The 18,275-nt window shown below is 39.9% G+C and overlaps 1 pseudogene; it reads left to right on the top strand.

Moving 5' to 3' along the window:
• The first annotated feature begins 2,059 nt into the window (after nt 1–2,059).
• On the top strand, nt 2,060–9,761 carry LOC114044619 (annotated as a pseudogene).
• Nucleotides 9,762–18,275: the final 8,514 nt, after the last annotated feature.

Consider the following 18,275-nt stretch of genomic DNA (forward strand, 5'->3'; position numbering starts at 1 on the left):
TAGTTTATTTGTCCTGTATAGGGCAAACAGCAGTCTGGACAAGAGTCTCAAGCTCCTTTTTATTACACAGAATACATCGACAATGGTAGAATAAACTCAGAGGTTTCAAGTGGGCTTTTTAAAATGTGAAAGCTTAACCCTTTGCTTACCATGATAAGATATACGAAACTGCATAGGACATATACTTAATGATAGTAATAACAATACCTCATATTTATGTAGTTCTCTATACTTTTAAAGTATTTCAAATACATAATCCACTTTGATTCTCACAAACATCCTTTGTAGTAGATAACACAAATATCCTTATCCTCATTCAACAGATGAGGAAGCAAGTTCAGAGAGCAACAAAGCTAGAAAGCAAGAGCTGAAAGGGACCTCAGACACCATCTAATCCAACTTCATTTTAAAAATAAGGAAACTGAGGCACAGAAAAATGAAGTGACTTGCCCAAGGCTACAAAGAGAGTAAGCATCAGAGGCTAAATGGTAACTCAGCTTCTCTGGCCAAAGTTCACACTGTTAGGTTGTTACAGAATCAGGACTCAAACTCAGGACTTCTAAGGTCAAGTCTAGTGTTCTTTCAAAGCCTGGTCAGGTGCAAACATAGAACTTTAAGAGAACTTAGTGATCCTTTAACCCAACCACAAATCTTGCAGATGAGGAAACTGAGATAATATTCATCAAAAAACACTTAACAGTGTCTGGCAGATTGTTGGTACTTAGGAGGAAGAGTTTCTTCCTCTCTCTCCAACTTTGTTTTCCCATTTCAGTTCTCCTTTTTGTTATCAGGTAACCTACCACCACTATTGGTGGCAATCTCTTCCCCCAGAGAAGTTAAATGTCTTCCCAGAAGTCACACAGATATTGAAGGTAAAGGGGTGGGGGAGTGGGTGGGAATTAGAACTCCTGTCTTCCAATTCTTAGTTCTGAGCTCTTTTTACTATACCATATTTTCATGGATCTATGCATGTTAATTTGACAGGCTCATTTCCCCCTCTGGCTTATCAAAGAAGCTTTTTTGTTCTTTTGTTTTTAAAACTAAAGTGCCTATTTTAACACAACCAAACTAACCTTTAGCACTGGCTGCAATCCTAAGCTTATAACAACCTTTAAATTTATATTCCATTTTTTTACAATTCAGTTGTCATCTATCACATAGGTTCTTCACACATATATACACACACCCCTTTTTTTTATCAGGGACCACTTTAGCAGTCTGGTGAAACCTATGGACTCCTTCTTAGAATATTTTTTAAAGCACAAAATAAAATACATATGATTACAAAGGAAACCAATTATATCAAAATATTGAAAAAAAAATTCATGGACCACATGATCTACCATAAGCATATATCAATCTAATGGTGACTCTGACTATTTATGTAGTTTAGAAATGACATCATGTAAGAGGTGATTGAAATATACCCCTCCCTTTTTGCCAAATGACCAATTCAAATCAAAAGAGGAAGGGTCATAAGAAAGTCTTCAGCCTCTCCCAGGAACTCTCTTCCTCCTTTGCATTAGATCTTTCACTGGATGCTAAAGATTGAAGACCAGAAATGTGGGGGAGAAAGGCTTATCTGTCAGAAAAAACCCCACCCTCATTAAAAATCAAAAAGAGCTTTTTTGTCCCTGAAAATAAGAATTACAATAATAGCATTTATATAAAACTTTAAGGTTTATTAAGTCCTCCACAAATATTATCTCCTTTGATCCTCACAATAAACTTGGGTGGTAGGTGATATTAGACCCACTTTATAGATAAAGAGGTTGAGGCAGGCAGAAGTTAGAGTGACTTGTCTAGGGTCACAGCCAGTAAGTGTCAAGGGCAGGATTTGGACTCAGGTCTTCTTAAATCTGTCATATGCCTCTCCCTTTAAGACTAGAATCATCCCCAAGATTACAAATCCTTCCAGAAAAGATATTCTTACTGCTTTTTATGAGCAGTACTTTGGGGAAAATAATACAGAAATCAAGACTTCATACTGGGGAATGCACTGCATCACCCCTACAATATGATGTGCTTTTGACTTAACAAAGTCTTTAAAAACAGCCACATGGCAGGTTTGGTTCAAGCTTTCAGTCATTACCTACCACTGAACTCAAATACAACATGCTTCTGACTCTATTTAGGAGGTTTAACTCCCACTTTGTGTCCATCTGTCTGTCATGTAACAATATTTTACTTTTTATGGGTTGATGTTTATCTATACTATCTTTTCTTTCACTCTTCACATCTCTGCCATGAAGATACCATGAGAATTAAACTTCGATTTTGACATGTTTTCTATGGTCCAATGATTTGCACAAGAAGAGGGCGTATGAAAGAAATAAAATTCCAACTTAAATAATCACAGAGAAAAGAAGTCAATGTATTCTTTAAAGCATCACTTCTCAGACTTTTTGGTCTTAGAATCCTTTACACTGTTAAAAAGTAGTGGGTCCTCCTGACCAAGAGCTTTTATATGTGTGTGTCTGTGTGTCTGTGTGTGTGTGTGTTGAGAGACAAACAGAGATAGAGACAGAGAGGAGAGAGAGAGAGAGAGAGAGAGAGAGAGAGAGAGAGAAGAGAGACAGAGACAGAGAAAGAGAAAGAATTCCATCACCAACGTGAATAGGTGAGAGGCAGCCCTAGCACATTCCATCTGAGTCAATGAGGGAACACAACATAGTAGCAGTTTCTAAAACATTGAAGATGGGTGACTGGAATACTTGCCACAGCTTTATTATTAATGAGAAGCTGAATGGAAAAGTCTGGCTTTTGTTCCCTGAGGACAACATAGTTCATACCATGCTAGTTAGAAAGATCCAGGAAGAATCATTGCATATCTTTTCACCTACAGCAGTGTCTAAGACTCTATTAGCATGAAGACATTGTTGGATATGTTCAGCTGGATCTGCCCACTGCTAACTCCATAATCAGCAAAATGATCATCAATGAGGAACTTCTGGCCTCTTTGGACCAGCCAACACAGGCAGTGGTGAGGCACCGCCCTGAGCCCACTGCCCAGCTGGCAAAAAAACTGGGTAGTTTGGTGGAAAAAAATGAGCACGCCTCTAACCATAAGCAGGGTACCTATGGAAGTTATTTTAGAGACCAGAAAGATGGCTACTGGAAAAATGAGAGTGGCTACATGGCATGGAGGCTACCACCAACAGCAATCACAGACTTCCTACTCACCTCCTCAGGGCATGCAACACCTGAAATGTAACATTCATCCAGAGTAATTAAAAGTCTCTATTGTGTTAAAAGGGAAAAAAGTCAGAAAGATAAATTTTCCTGAGTTCAAATCTAGCCTCAGACACTTACCCTGGGCAAGTCACTTAACTCTGTTTGTCTCAGTTTCCTCATCTATAAAATAAGCTGGAAGAGGAAAAGGTAAACCACTCCAGTATCTTTGCCAAGAAAACCCTAAATGAGGTCACAAAGGGTCAGACACAACTAAACAACAACAACATCAATCAATTTATTTATCTATCTACCCATCTACCTCTTTCATTCCATCCATCCATTTAAGTATCTGTCCGTCCATCTATTTATCATCTATCTATCTATCTATCTGTCTATCTATCTATCTATCTATCTATCTACCTATCTGCCCACCTGTCCATCCATCCATCTATCCATCCATCTATACAAATCTATAATCCTATGATGATCATCCCCTTTAAAGTAGTTGCTGGGGTGAAGGCTATAAGCCTATCCTAATAAAACTGTTATTTGGTCAAAATATGTTCAGAGCATTTGAATATCTCATTCTTTTGGAACTTTTTTTCTTCTGTAGTGGTGAATTTCATTTTTGAAAGCCAGAAGTTATTAGGCAACACTTCTGATTTTTTAAAAGTGTATGATCAATCTGATAATGCCAAAGACCAAGATGTGACTCTAAAATAATGAAACTGGTTTTCTCACATAACTTGGAAATTTTTATTGAAGTTGATTCCCAAAATGTAGCCCTGCAAATGTCCTGTGTGGCATGGAAACATTCAGTTCCATTCCACTGTGCTCATTACATAGAGGGTACAAGGACAGAAAGGAAACAGTCTCTGGTTTTAAGGAGCTTACATTCTACTGAGGGAATAAACTGCCATGGGTTAGTGAATACAAAGTAAGACAAAACTTTCAAGAGGGCACAAATGCTCAGAAATGTCTCTTTGCTGCATTTGACACTGTTGATAATTGTCTCTTTCTTAATATGCTCTCTTCTACCTCTCCTCGTCAGTTGACTTTGCTGATTCACCGTCTATGTCTCTGCCACTAAATGTGGAAGTCCAGCAAAAGCTCTGTCTCAGACCTTCCCTTTTCTCTCTATGCTATCCCTCTAGATAGGTGGTTAGACAACTCAGTGGCTAGAGCACTGGGCATGGAGTCAGGAAGAATTCAAATATGGCCAAAGAAACTTAAACAACTTTGTGACCCTGGGCAAGTAAGTCTGTTAGCCTTAATCTCCTGGAGAAGGAAATGGCAAAGCACTCCAGTATCTTTACCAAGAAAACCTCTATGGTCCATGGGGTTATGAGGAGTCAGACAGGACAGAATGACTGAACAACAAACCTCCCTAGATAACCTCATCTGCTCCTAAAGGGTCCACTTATCACCTCTATGCAGATAACTCCCAGAAATCTTTATCTCCAAGCATATCTCTCCTAAGCTTCATACATATATCACCAGCTGTCTCTTGAATATCTAAAAATGGATGTCCTAAAGATATCTAAAAATCAATGTGTCCAAAACATAACTCAATATCTCTTCTCCTCCTGCCTCCCATTCCCCCACAAAGCACCTTATTTCTATTACTGATACTGCCTTCAGGTCACCACCATCCTTCCAGTAAAAGAGGTACTGGAGTTCTCTTGACTCTTTACTCTTCCTCAGCCCACATATCAATCAGCTACCAAATCTTGACAATTCTATCTCCACAACTTCTCTTGCATGCGGCCCCTCCTCTCCAATCCCACAGCTACCACCCTATCACTTCTCACCTTGGCTATGGCAAGAGCCTTCTTTTGGGGAGTCTTCCCTCTTTTCCACACTACAATGTCCTCCACACAACTGCAAAAGTGCAGGTCTAGTCATGGCACCCCACAACCACCAGTCAACAAATTCCCCTGGCTTCCTATTAACCATACGATCAAATATTAATTCTTCTGTTTGACATTTAAAGATCTCCACAGTCTAATCTTTCATTACCTTTCCATGTGTGTATATATATGCATGTATGTGTGAATGTACGTGTGTGTATGTGTACATGCCCAATGTGGGCATATATTCATGTTGTGTGTATGTATTGCATCTGTATATGCACATACATCTGTGTATAAATATATGTGTATACATGTGTTTTACATGCATGTACACATGTGTGCATACACACATTGTGTGTATGTATGTATGCATGTATATGTGCATGTTTACTCCCCTCCTCAAACTCTGCATTCTAATCATACTGGCCCATTTGATGTTCTCCACTATGCATCTCTCACCTCTGTGCCTTTGCATTATCTCCCATGCGTGGAATTTATTCCCTCCTAATTTACATCAGTTGAAATCCCTCATTTCCTTCAAGATTCAGATGAAGTGCCGTCTTCTTCAGGATGTCTTGCCTGGACCTCTCAGGAGCTAGGATACCCCTTCCCCAAACTACTTTACATTAATTCTGTATATATTATATATGTACTTATGTATATATGTTGTTGCACCAATTGAAGTCTATGAGGGATGAACTGTTTCATTTTCATCTTTGTATCTCCAGCATTTTAGCACAGTACAATTAATAAATGCTGATTTGATTGATTGACTGGAGGTGGCATCGGAGCATCACTGCAATAAATGTATTGCCCCCCTCCCCCAAGGAAAGGACCTTAAATAATGGCATTTCTTTGAAAGTACTCATGTGCTTCTTTCAGATCTGTGTCATTACCTACAGGGATGTGGCCCTCTAGGTCCTCAAGTGTGGCCCTTTGACTGAATCCAAACTTCATGGAACAAAGCCCCTTAATAAAAGGATTTGTTCCGTAAAACTTAGACTTAGTCAAAAGGCGGCACCCAAGGATCAAGAAGGCCACATGCAGCCTCAAGGCACCTGATATGACAAATGTGTGTATACATACACATATGTACTTATATGTATGTGTATATGTGTGTTTGCAGTATATATAATGTGTGCATGTATGTGTGTGTGTATATATGTATACACAGACATGCATGCATACATACACTATATGCCCACGAAAACTTAAAGCAACTGTCTTCAAACTTTTGGGTCTTAGAACTCCTTTGTATTCTTAAAAAATTAGTGAGGAGCCCAAAGAGCCTTTGTTTATATGGGTTATATCTACTGATATCTACCATATTTGAAATTAAAACTGATAAATTTTAAATGTTTATTTATTCTAAAATGACAAAAACAATCCATTTCATTTTAACATAAGTAACACATTTTTATGAAAAAAAAACTATATTTTTAAAAAAACAAAAATATTCATGAGAAGTGGTATTGTTTTTATAAATTTTTGCAAACCTCTTTAATGTCTGGTTTAATAAAAGACAGCTGGATTCTAGTATATGTTTCTGCATTCAATCTGTTGCAATGTGTTGTTTTGATTGAAGTACATGAAGAAAATCTAGCCTCGACCACATATGTAGTTGGAAAGGGGAGAAGTAAATTAATTAGAAAAATAAAAAAGGGGGAGAAGTATTTTAATAGGCAAATAACATCTTAGTATTATTATAAAAATAGTTTTAACATTTAACATGACCCCCTGAAAGGGCCTCAAGGATGCCCAGGAGTCCTTGAACCACACATTGAAAACCACTGAGTTATGATACATTAGTATCAAGGGGATTTTTTTTTTTTGGCAGAGGAAGGGGAGGCAAGTTTTAACCAGGTCTTGCTGAATGTGAAGACCCACAATCTCAGAAAGAATTTCATTCAATTCACATAATACACTCTGGTTTTGGTCATGAGGTAGGGCAGGGTTGTCATTGTACTATTGTCAATTGCTGGGCAGGTTCAAGTTCAGATAGGTCTTTCTTTCTGATCAGTTATTTCTGGTGCCAAATGTTCCTATTGCCCTGAGGTCTCTGACAGGCCTAGCCTTAGGTATGCCCATTCAACCAGCCAAATAAAGCATATCTGATTGACTCTCTGTAATAGAGATAGATATAAATCAAGAAGAAGTAAGAGTCAGAATAATTAGCACCACTCCAAATTTTACTCGATGCTCCTCTTTAGAAAAGTGGAGTGAAGAGGACCATTTTAAACTTTCTCTATTTGAAGTTAATTCCATTCCAACTACCACCAACCTGTATTTATTTCTAAATCATTACTGCCTTAGAAAGTGAGTCAGGACTGGATGTGACCTCAAGTGGTTGAGGGGAAGAGAGATGCCAGCATTGATGCACTAAAAACTGGAGGAAGTAGCTATGTGTGTGTATATATGTATATATGTATATATGTATGACTATACATGTGTGTCTATACATACACACATACAATACATATACCTACAAAATGTATATATACACATTATATTTATACACACCTTATATGTATGCAAATATATACACATATACATATATATACATACACACATATGTACATATGTATGCACATGATATGTCTAGATCATTAGCCAAATAATTTCCATATTCTGGTGGAAAAATAAGTTGAATTAGAGTGATATTAGTAGCAGATTGCCCCATCCTACCTACCATTTCACTTTTTCTTCCTTCAGCTAGTTAAAAGGGAAATGCATGTATACACACGCATATACACACATATATACACATACATGTGTGTATATATACACATATATGTCATAAAATTAGGCCTTAAGGGGGCAGCAAATGGATTCTAAGGTCAACCTTAGAATGTAAAATGCCCACCACTTGGAATTTAACAAGTAAGATTTATATTTAGGTCTTCTCCACAAAACTCTCTAAGCAGTAGCAGCTATTGCTCTTGGAGCTTTAGAGGTGGAGAAATTGAGCCACAGAGAGAGATTCAACGACTTGCTCCAAATCACACCCCCCCCAGTTTCACTTTAAATGGCCATTCACCAAACAACCCTGGATTTCCTAAAATGCTTGTGTAATCTTACCTGTGTGTTTCTTTAATGGTAGGACCAAGAGTCTTACTGCTTGCAATTCTGCAAGGATAATTTAATAAAAGATGTAGAGGGAGAAAAAGAAACATTTTTCTAGCACTTCCAATATAGTGATACTAAGATGAAGACTCCGAAAGGATTGTGATCACAGGAAGCCCTTTAGCAAAGTTGGAGGCTTTGGGGAAGGAAAGGAAGAGATGTTCTGTAGTCATCCAATCAAACAAGTTTCAAAGTAACAAAGTTATTTCAATTCACTCGTATTTCTGAGACTTCCCAAAAGGAGGGAAACCATTTGTTTGATGACCAAACAAATAAGAATTAATTTATTTTTATTATCATAATCCTTGTCAATTAAGAAGGGGTGACAAAGGAGAGCATGGACTTTGTTTTAAATCTGGTTTTCTTGAAATGAGGAAGAGGATGGCCCACTCTCTGCATCGGCAGTGCCCTCTCCACCAACCCCCCCAAACCCTCCACTCTACACATCACATTGGCATTTAAAACTTAGGAAAGGTGAATGCGTGGAGGAAGAGCGGTCAAGGAGAAAAAAGCAAAAGTCTTGTTTGTATAAAAATTAAAAAGTTTGTTCGAAAACACACAAAACATATCTGCCATTAGTTAAAAGTAGAAATCTAGCTAGGAGCCAAGAGCAAACCTGACGAGGAGCTGCAGCGATTACAGCACAAGAAAGCATGGATTCCCTTAGTGCCCTGAATGGCACCGACGGCTGGAGAAGACATACTCAATCTTTGTGGAGAATCTGTTACCCCCAAATACTAAGAGCAAGAACATCGGGTTGAGTTCCGAGAGCCGAGAATTCTTCGGACTACCCTCGGTGCCCCGGGTCAATTGTTTTTAAAGATTACCCAAGTTAAACTGATTTGGTGATTCTCTGGCTAATAATTTTTAAAGGTGGTTCCCTTCAGACAGAATCGTTTCTGTAGTTAACCCGACTGCAAGGCAGCTGAACGTGGGCAGAGTTAGTCACACCTAGATCCCAGGTCGTTACTGGTTTCGGGAGATGATTTTTCTTTTCTTTTTTTTTTTAAATTCCGCAGTTTCACCTTACAGATAATATCGTCACCTAAGTGACTAAGTGGCAACCACTTATTTGCAGCCCTGTTCCCCTCAAACATCTCTAAAGGGCAAATAAATTAAATTTTTACCCTATAGGGAAATTTTATTTTTTAATTTCAACCTTGAGTCAATAACTCCGGACACTTGCCAGTATGCAAAAAACCCGTCTCCCTAGGTCTGCTCTACCGGTGGGGAGGCTGCTAAATACGTCTCCCTCCCCCCACCCCTTGCCGAGCTTCCTGGATGAATACATCCCCCACCCCCACCCCCAGGTTACGGTGAAGCCGGTAAAAAACACCGACACACCTTCCCTGGAGTGGAAAGCACGCCTTTCACACCGAACAATCTTTGCCGAGTCTGCATCTATATAGCCTGTATTTTCTGACTCTCGGGTTTTATGGAGGAGTTGGCAACTGGATGTGTCAAGGGGCTCGGATTGAAGAGCAAGAAGGCTACACACATGTTTTTAGAAGGGTTCAGAAGTTGAAGAGCCCTCAGCCACTACAGGAAGCCTGGCCCCAGGTTAGCACCGGACCCGAGGCACAGCAGCCCAGGTGTTCCCGGCTGGCCTAAGGCAGGACGTGGGTCCCAGCCTTTCGGAGTGACTTTTTTAAAAGAGAATTTTTTAAAAACCAAATTCAGACACGTACTGATTGCCTTGAGTCGCCGAGGTAAATGAACTGGTGCGGGTTATCTACGTTGGTCTTTACTTTGAAAACTGCGAGGTGAACTCTAACTCGGAAACTGCTGTACTGGGGGAGCTCACCGCGGCCAGAGGACCAGTGGGAAAAAATGTCACGTGCTGGCCAAGGCGACGCAGCTCTCCAGTTCACTTCTGGGCTCGTTTTAAAGATGAAAAATAATTGTTTTTCCTGAGAGTATCCGTTCCTTTTTAACTTTTAAATCTCATCCTAATTTATTGAAATTTCATTTTGTTATAATGTATATTTTATGTTTTGAGTTTTGAGCGCTCGAACTCCCTCCCTCCGCCTTTCGACTTTATTGAGGCTTTCCAGCAACTCTTCTGTACTGCGCTGTAGCACACATAATATCCACACGCTTTATACGTTTATACACTCGTGAATCTGTAACTGAGGTCGTTAGTCCCCGTTACATTTCCTTTGCTTTTAGAGGTCCTTTTCAAACACTTGGAATTGCTAACCCCTTGGCACCACTTCCACTGATCTCAATTTTGTCCCGGAATTCCCAAAACGGGTGGGGCCCCTCACCTTCCTGATCACTGAGTACTGCCCAGTAAGGGGTGGAGGACACAGTTGGGGTGGGGGGTGGTTCCTTCTACTTCCTCAGAAGTAGCTACCTGAAGCCCCGAGCCCTTTCAGTCGCCTGAGGGTCCCTGTGCCCGGCCGCCTGAGGGTCCCGGTGCCCGCCTGCCTTCCCGTGGCAGCGCCCCCCAGGCGGCCCATCTTCGTACCCCTGCTTCTTGCCAGCCGCAGTTGGCTAGGTCTGCTCTCCAGAAAGGGCGAGGTGTGGGGACTGCGGCAGTTTAGAAAGATCAAACGGTCCCCATGTCCAATAACTTCTCATTTCACTTCCGTCTCGTACTCCCTCGGTGCGCCTTTCACCCCAGGCTTCAGCCGCACTTCCCTTAGCCCTGGCTTTGAGACTAGTTTCTATTCCTGAGGACTTGGGACCCTTGGGTCTTGCTTGTCCAAACTGGAGAATGAGTGAAGGAAAGGGCTAAACTCGTTTCCCGGGCAAGTTTCTCTTGTACTGCCTCATTCCCTAAGTCCCAGAAATCGTGAGATCGGACTGATAAGGTCTGGCCCTTTCTGAATCACCACCCTTTGCTTTCCCCCGATTCCCCCAGTCCCAAACCTGGGAACCAAGAACCAGAGAGTCTCCGGGACACCCCAAGTAAGGACCTTGGGAAAGCTGGGCGTCAACTGTCCCAACAGCAAGTTTACTTCCCACTCGGGCTTGTGTTTGAGCCGTTTGTCTCTATTTGTCTGGCCCAGACAGTCTTTGGAGAAGGGTGCAAAGGTGGAGAAAATGCTAAATGTCTCATTTAGGGACCCAACCTTTGGGTCGAGAGCACTAGAGGGAAATGGCTCCAGTCTTCTCTTATTGCCTGCAAGTCAAGATTTCACGATATATTCTTGAAATGCAACTTCTAGCAATAGTGGGTTGATAAGACCTTTTATCCCCAAGGGGATTCGTCAGAGTTTGTTGGGGTCTTTGTAATGAGGACGGGAATGGTCTGTAAAGCACAAAATGGATATTTGGAGTAAAAGAGACTTTAAATACATTGTGGTTGCATCTCCCTTCATTAGTGCGGCAAAGACTCATTCTAAAGAAATGCTCTCTCCCTAGCTACATGATGACTTAGAAAATTTACAAGTTTGTGTGTAGTTTTTTTTTTAATTCCTCCGTTTAAAAAGGAAGTGGCTAACTTTTATTTGTGTGTATGAGAGAGATAAGTTACTAGCCATAAGCGTTGTTCCCACAGCGCATTCCTTCTCAAGCCTTTTTCTGCTTGATTCGTGTCTCTTAAAACAAAACAAAACAAAACAAAAAATAGACCTTGCGACTCCTGATTAGTTTTGCTGACTGAGCTGTATTTTTGCGCTACCCCATTCCATTCCAACCCCTCTTTGCCTCCCTCAGTTCATCTCAGTTCCTTAGGGATTGAAGACACTAGTTTCCTTCAGAATCGTGAACCCTCAGGATCAAAGTTCACGCACATTTCCTAAATCCTATTTTCAACGTTGTTCCTATCCTCCCCCACACCCACACCCACACAGTTAACAAATCATTTTTTTTTAATATGGCACTAGAATTGAGCTAAATGGATAGCTCGACCAAGTAAGAAACTTGGCCCACCTCTCTAGTCCTAGATTTTGGAAATGGTAGCTGCATTGTTTCCCAGTTAGAGCGAGGCAAAAACAGCGAAGGTAGCTAAGGAGTTTTCTGCGGAGGAGTTCTCAGAAAGGAGTCAGCCTCGGTGCATGTCCTCCAATGTCCACTAGAGGTCACTGGCCCCTCGCGGTCTTACTGCACCGAGTTCCACCTCCATTTCCTCTTACTGAAATTAGCACTGCGTTAATTAACACTGTAGTCCATCAACGGGCGTTTCTTTCTGTACAGTACACCAGCAGGGCTTATATAGACAAACCATACCAAATCAAAACCAAAATCTCCCAAACAAAATGCCTTCAGCATGTACAAAGTGGGAGGCAGGCGTCTGAATAACCAGGGGACAAGGTATAGTGCCATCACTCTTTTAACTTTTGCTCTTGTTTATTTACTAAGTTGCCGTTAAAAAAAAAAAAAAAAATCTCTGCCTCCACAGGTTCAAAGGGATTTGTCATTTCTCTCTGGTTCTCCGAGGCTTTTGGACAGCAGACTTCTGATTCCCAATATAATGATATTGAGGACTCCTGGCGTCGCGTTCTCAGCCTCAGGATTCTGGAGGTGAAATGGGCTCAACACTGGGCCGTCTGGGTTTGGCGGATGCAAATGGAACTGAATGCTTGGCTAAGGAATGGAAGGTTAGACGTAGGTCCATTGTCTTTGATTTAGGTGTAAAGAAGAAATAGTAGGGACTAGCACAGAAAAGATCATATTTCTAAGGACTATAGATTGGGAATGAGGGAATGGGGGGGGACCGAGGTGAAGGAGGGAGGGAGGGAAGGAGGGAAGGAAGGAGAGAGGAAAGGAGGAATTCAGGGGTTAAGGAAAGGCTCTTGAAACGGAAGTGTATGGGTTTACCTGTCCTTTTTATTACGTTTTCCTGTCACTAGCTTCTTTTTAAATACCTGGGGTACTTTTTCAAATCTCTTCTGTGCTTGAGACCTTAGGTCTTATCTATTTATTTATTTATTTATTCACTTATTCATCCATTTTTTTATTTATCTATACGTAACCCAAAGAGCATTTTCTCATGTGAACTGAAAAGACAAATGCATATGAAAACAGAATTGTCATGTTTTTATTTCAGCAGGACTTCTAGGGTTCCTATACATACATACATACATACTAACATACATACATACACCTAATTTATATATTTCTTTAATACAGTGTCTTGAAGGACTTAACTATTTCCCCAGGAAACTTGACTGCTTTTGCAGGAAAATTCTGCCGAAACATTTATCTTCATTGATAATATATGCGTTTCCTGAAGGAGAAATGCTGGCAAGCTAGTTGGGAAGCAGGAAAGGTTTAGGGATTTTAGTGCTTTCCTTTTCTCAAGGCATTAACTGATGCACCCTAAAGCACTAGACGGCTAGGAGTCTAGCTTAAAACTGAGGGACGTTTAGCTTCATCTAAGACTACACCTGGTGCGATGTGTTATCACATATTTGCCACACGTATTTAATAAAGCCTGCATTCTTTTAAAGAACCTTCTTAGTGAGCGAGAGAGGAAGAGGGAGAGGGGGAAACAGAAAGAACGGGATGGAGATAGTCTTCTCTCATGGAAAACTGGGGACCGACTCCAGGAATCGGGGATTTGCTTGCATCTCTGGTCACTTTAACCTAGATCTCTTTCTTCTTTGGCTTTCCTGAGATTATATTGAAGATAGAAGAGCCTGGGGTGGGGGTGGGGGGCGCGAAGGCAGACAGGGAGTTGGTGAAGCTCATCTGGCTGAGGGAGTTTCTAACCTGAGTCCTCTGCCCCAAATGTTAGAGCATGAGGCGTCTATGTGTGTCCCTCAGACGCCTTGAGATGGGTGGGGGTGAGTGGTCACGTGCTGTAGGATAAACTGATTGAACGAGAAACACCCCCAGCTATGAGTTGAGAAAACCCTGCAGTGGTAAAGACCATTGTCTTTTGTTTCAGTAGATACTGACATGGGTGGCACTGGCTGGAAACTTCTGCTAACGTTAAATATCCACACTGCCACCCTGGGATGGGGGGGAGGGGACGTGCTGGAGGAGAGCACAGAAAAGGCAAAAATAAGCATTCTGTCTTAAACAATTCTTTGCCGCGACCCCCCTCCCCCCAGACGAAGCTTAGTTGTCCCGACATTCACAGATAGAATAGGACAAATAAAATCCGACCCAGGTTCCGTTGCACAGGTGTAGGTGTGTGTATGTGTGTGTGTGTGTGTGTGTGTGTGTATGTGTGTTTGAATTGGCATTATGTAATTAATTTGGCAGGGCCAGACTCTTTCCACAGGAAATTAAGAAGGAGGTGGAGTTCTCCCTCCCCTTTTGAATACTTCTCGTGTCAGATGTCCCCATATGCAACAGCAGGTATTATCTGTGGGAAAAGGCTAAGTGGTAAGGTAGAGGAGATCACAGATCCTAAGGACAGGGCCCCAAGGCAAGTCCTCCTGAATCGCCCAGGAGAGTTCAACTCCCCCAGACCCTTGCCTGGGCCTTGCTATCATTTCATCTTTGCGACTCACCCCTTCTCCTAACTCCACAGCTACTCTAAGCTTAGTTACTCACGTGCCAGGGACTCAAGCCCCGCACTCATCAACCTTACTTAAAGAAACATTTGGGGGGGGGGGTGAAAATGAATTATTTCTATCTTAATTACTACATACGTTTTACTAACCAGGAAGCTACTTCCTAATATTCCCTACATGTATGCCTACTTGTGCGTGCATCTGGGTATCTTGTTTAAAATCCTGCTTAAAAAAAAATTCTTTAAGGAAGTGACAAAAAACTATGTCTTGAGTTCATAGGTTTATCTGCAAAGTACCTTAGCATTCCAATGCTCCCTAAATTAAAGTCAACCTATTAAACAGCACTTCTAAAATGGCAACTATTGAAATCAGGATTATTTTGAACTGAACATAAAAATTTGAGGGATTCCTCTTAGATTATTTGTGGTTAGATTTGAAATTGTGGTTCACCTTTCCCAAACGTCATTTAATGAGAAAAGAACTTTTAGGTGTTATCCTTTTTTCCATTTTTCTAATTTATCCCTTTGAAGAAGTCAGTAAATATGAAAGCTCCTAAAAGTATACAATGTTGGGATTCAACTCAATACTCTTCCTTAAGCCTTTACTAGTCTAAATGTGGTCAAGCCCTAAATTTATAAAGACACATCTGTGGAGTTTCCCAAATGCTCTTCTATTGGATATAGTCTTAATTTAAAATGATAGACTATGAAAACTAATTTTTTTTTTATTTTACTAATGAGATGGCTGAATTTTGAATAATCCCCATGCTATGTCCAGAGTAGAGTTGCCATTAAGGTGATATAAAGGGTAAAAGCTAAAGCGTGGTGAGTAACAGCTACCACTTGCGATGCTAATAGAATAGAGAATCTAGTTGCTGATGCAGTAATATAAACTATGGAAAAATATATCCCACTTTACTTAATTATTTCTGATGAATTGGGGAGAGTTAGTCACAGCCGTAATGACTCAAATAAATAAATAAATAAATAATAAACCGATAAACAAATAAAAAGTGACCTCCATCGAGATTAGTTATATTTATAAGGGACACTGTTAGGCAATGCTTAGGCTTTTTTTTTTTTTACCTTGGTATTTACATGACCCCAAAGTGAGATTGTATTAATTGTCGCACAGATTGCAGGGATTGTCTAAATGCAAAGTCCTGTAAGGGATAAACAGTGAGAAGATGAGCATCTGTGAAATAAGAGGTGGGAGGGAGGATGCAAAACAATATTTGAACAGGTTCTGGCTAAATATACCTTTGTTAATATAATTTAGAAATAATTGGAGATGTTAATTCTAAAAAAATTATTATACAAATAATCAAAAAAAACTTAAAAAAACATAACCATCAATATTAGAGTTCCCTCCACTCATGAATATTATTTATTAGAGCTGATTTCAACAGCTGAAGACCACATAAGTTATCTGTGAAGGAACTAGACTCAACTTGTTATCAGTTAGCTGGTCCAGGGCGGAACATGACTCTCACACACATTTTCAAGTCAACAGGTAAAATGACTCTGCCCGGAATGAGATCTTGTGTTGAGGTTACACTTCATTTTTATATTTAAAAACTTTAGATGTTTTTAAGATAAAGTATTCAGTGATGACACTGCAGAACCAGACTCCTCTTGTTGGACTTTTCTTGAAATTTCATAAAGGGGTCCAAAACTTTTTAATGAGATAAGGTGGGGGTTGGTACATAATTTTTTTGTATGAGAGCTACTTCATTTACTAGAAAAAATAATGTTGAGTATGTACCAATAAAAGCCACACCAATGTGTGTTTTTTTAACTGTAAATTTTCAGAATTTACTAAAATTGCCTCTTTTAAACTAACAAAACCTAGTTGGAAATAAGTTGAAATTACATACCTTCAGATAATTGAATTTAGTTGTACTTTTTTATTTTTAAATGAGCTTTTAATACCTGGAGCCCTTAAGCACCAAGAACTTGGGTCCCTTCACCAAAGAATACAGAATTGAATTAGAAACAAACGTTACCTTGTGGTTTCAAATAAAAATATAATTCTATTAAAATTCTAAGAAGTATACAATAAAGATTAATTTTTGAACAATTGTTCATCTTTAAAAGTGTCCTATTGCCCGCCACCCCAACTCCACTGTAATATAGCTTAAATGCTGCTTATGTCCTGCTCCTGAGATTTCATAAATGTTCGAGTGGTTCTCACAGGGAAAAATCCTAATGACATGAAATGAACCTGTAAATGTTTGTGTGTGTGTGGGTGGGGATTGGTCTGTGTGTGCTCTGAGAGTGAGCCCTGGGTATATGCTGTGTTCTATGACCCACTGTGTGCCTATTTCAAATTCCCTACATAAGCCTCTATGCTCTGAGTTAAAAATGACTTCGTATTCTAAAATATGGATAACATTTAATTAATAGTTTACAAAATAATCTCATTTTGGGGAGGGGAACATTTTTTTCTTTGAAACCAAAAATAAGACTAGCTTTCATTCTATTTGAATAACATAACTGAAATGAGCAGTCGTTAGCTTCTTTTAGTCATTATGAAATAATATTTGTCAGGTAAATGCATCCTAAAAGGTGTCAACTATTCAATAATTAGAGTTTAATACTCCTTACATATATAAGGTAGTGATATAACTTTAGAACAACCATAATCTTCTCACTACAGCCCAATACATAAATTAATTGTTTACTATGCCATAGAGTACAATCCTTTGAATGCAGAGGAGAGGGTTATAATGCAAGCGCCATTGTGTACATTAACCGACTGTTATGGAAAAATATAATTGAAAATATAAGGGCTTTTTCTCCCATTAGGAGCAGGTTTATTTTTTTTGTTTTCTTTTGTTTTTACTAACATTTTTATTGCATGTCATCTACGATGATGAATGTTAGCATCAGAATATGGGTGCCTATTAACCCTCTGTAAAAATATAATATCTCACCTACAGGTCAAGAAGGAAATGCAGAAAGAAATTATCGTGTTTGAAGTGGTGGTTATTGAGAATACATTTGTTTCTGCGCTTTTAGTGCGTTAGCGCTAGTATTTTTCTTCAAGTGTACAGTCTATGAAAAATGTATACGCAACTAGGGTTTGTGTACTATCCGTAGTGTGTACGAGGTTGTTTGGTTTCTACAGGTCATATAAAAAATCTCCCACATAATCTCTCAGAGGGTCAATTTTAATGTACTTAACAGAGAACTAATGGGCGTTCAGTATGGAAAAGCACTATCATTTATTTTAGCCCAGTTACTGTAACGAAGCATCTATTGATCAGTCTGGGCGTCCCACCCTTAATTGAAATCTGAAAAAAAAATACTTAAAAATACATCATATCTTTTGCTAGAATAGCAATCCAAAGGTCGCCATCCATTGTGAAAATGTTCTCCGTTCCACCCTCACCACCCCCCCGCAACTATTTCTCTCAAAAAAACCCAAAAAACAAAAAACCTCTTTTTGTCCGGGGGGGGTGGGGTGAGAAGATGTTTTCAGGAAGAATCCAGTTGAAGTAATCAATAGTATTGGCTTGGCACTCACGCACCTGAGCCTACCTTAGCAGTGCCCTGAAACACTGGACTTTGAACACTTTTCCAGGGCTCAGTTTTCCTTAGAGACTGAATCTGGAGGTTATACCTTCTTTCTCGCTCCGAGCTGCTGAGCGCACTCCCGAGCATGCACACACACACACACACACACACACACACACACACACACACACACA

The sequence above is a fragment of the Vombatus ursinus genome, unplaced genomic scaffold, assembly GCF_900497805.2.
Source record: "Vombatus ursinus unplaced genomic scaffold, bare-nosed wombat genome assembly UNPS02014774.1, whole genome shotgun sequence".
Classification (NCBI taxonomy): Eukaryota; Metazoa; Chordata; class Mammalia; order Diprotodontia; family Vombatidae; genus Vombatus; species Vombatus ursinus.